General features: G+C 48.0%; 1 pseudogene; it reads left to right on the forward strand.

Moving 5' to 3' along the window:
* The first annotated feature begins 1,103 nt into the window (after window positions 1-1,103).
* On the forward strand, window positions 1,104-1,170 carry LOC119403691 (U6 spliceosomal RNA; annotated as a pseudogene).
* Window positions 1,171-2,188: the final 1,018 nt, after the last annotated feature.

Genomic DNA, 2,188 nt, shown 5'->3' on the forward strand with positions numbered 1-2,188 from the left:
CGAATATCTAGGGTTCGTCGGTCGATAATTTGCCTCTTAATCAGGAGCATCACATCCTGGGTGAGAGACCCGGCCTGAAGCCTACCATGTTGTGTGGAAAGAGCTCTTTATCCTCGACATACCGAGAGACCCTGTTGTGTACCGCATGCACCATCACTTTCCCTACGCAAGATGTTAGGGAGATGGGACGTAGGTTCCCTTGGCGAGTGCCTTGCCCGGCTTGGGAATGAGTACCACCGAGGCGGTCTTCCAGGCCTCCGGCACTCGGCCTTCTGCCCAGCGGAGATTGACCTCCTTGTTAACTTATCGATGGACCTATCATCGAGATTACGCAGCAGCCTGTTCGTAATTCCGTCAGGACCCGGGGCTGAGCGACTATTAAGCGCATGAAGCACCTCTTCGATCTCAAGTTTCGTAAAGGGCGAGTCGATTTCTTCCAGCGGCCCTCCCCGGTAGTCCGGGTAGTCCCAGTCCCCGGAGGGGCCAATCGGAAGGTATCGTTCTGCCAATTCCTTAAGTACAGTCGTGTCATCGACTCCACTGCTCCTCTGTGCTTGGACTAATCGGTCAATTGCCAACCTCTGATTACTTTTCGAGTTAGTTTCATTGAGGAGTACCTTCAAGAGGTTCCATTTGCCTCCTGTGCGCATCTGCCCGTCTACTTTTGAGCAAATTTCATTCCACTGCTGCCTAGATAACTCCTGACTGTAGTCCTCGATTTCTTTATGAGAAGCGCTATGCGCTTACGCAGCCTATTGAGCTTCTGTATGCGCCATCTCTAAACCAGCGATTTTTTAGCCTCCAACAAATGCGCAAGACGCGAGTCCATTGCATCCACTGTAGGTCAGTGTCGACCGTCTTGGTTGCGAGGAGCGCATCCTCCGCTAATCGCGAGAAGAGTTCCTCCAACGTGTCATATTGGCCTGATCCGCCTTGCGGCGCTTTCTAAACTCGTCCCAGTCCGTCACCTTGTACTCCTCACGTGGAGCCACCGGGGTTTCCTGCGTGACCGAGAGGATAAAGTGATCGCTTCCCAGGCTTTCCTGCAAGTTAGCCCACTGTACTCCCACCGCATTTTTGGTAAATACCAGATCCGGAGTGGTGTCTCTTCCAAAGTACATATACTAAAATTGGAACGATACAGAGAAGATTAGCATGGCCCTGCGCCAGTTTTAAATCTTCCCGAGCCTTACACGCGGTGCACGTAGGAGAGTCTGACTGTTTGATCTTGCGCTTAAAGTAGTTCGTGGAGCCTCAGCCGGTGAATTCGTGCTTCTTCTTGCCTGGTTAGTCCTTGCTACACGCTACACGACGCTACATGACGCTACACGACGGGTCTTTTCTGATAACATCGTGTTCTAAATCTGCTTTATACGAATAAGTCCCGGTGTACACTCTCGAACGAATTCAAGAGAAGGCCGTAAGATTTCAATTAAGCAGAACAACTGACATTCGGGGGAGTTGGATGAAGTCAAACAGGTTCAATGGTTTCGCGCTAAACGAACGAGGAGAGAGGCAAAGAAGAGACACAAACACGAGCGCTGTCTCACATCTAAGCCCCGCCACGGTGGTCTAGTGGTTATGGCACTCGAAGGTCGCGGGATCGAATCCCGGCGGCGGCGGCTGCATTTTCGATGTAGACGGAAATGTTTGAGGCCCGTGTACTTAGATTCAGGTGTACGTAAAACAACCCAGGTGGTTGAAATTTCCGGAGCCCTCCACTACGGCGTCCTTTACAATCATATCGTGGTTCTAGGACGTTAAACCCCAGATATGATATGTCCACAACTAATTTTATTAGTGCAAACACAAGCCGCCCCATAACCTTTTGCAAGAAAGAGAAGACGGTAATGCGTTGATCTATGGATTTTTACGTAATTAATTGTATTAAGTGTAGCTAGCTATAGTATCCCTGCCCAGGTCAGTTGCGTTCTATTTTGCATCAAAGAATCAGATCTCAGGCTCGAAATACATGTGCAATGTGTATTGGTAAATAACAGAATAAACAACTCAATAAATAAATAAATAAATAAATAAATAAATAAATAAATAAATAAATAAACCTAATAAGGGAGCACCATTTTGCCTTGCGCCACCAAGAAAGAAAAAGGCTGACACTTTAACCTGACAAGGTTACATTGCGTTTCATTTTCTTTTCTGCTAGCATATATCGCTTCAAGTGTTCCAT

The sequence above is a fragment of the Rhipicephalus sanguineus genome, chromosome 8 (assembly GCF_013339695.2).
Source record: "Rhipicephalus sanguineus isolate Rsan-2018 chromosome 8, BIME_Rsan_1.4, whole genome shotgun sequence".
Taxonomy (NCBI): domain Eukaryota; kingdom Metazoa; phylum Arthropoda; class Arachnida; order Ixodida; family Ixodidae; genus Rhipicephalus; species Rhipicephalus sanguineus.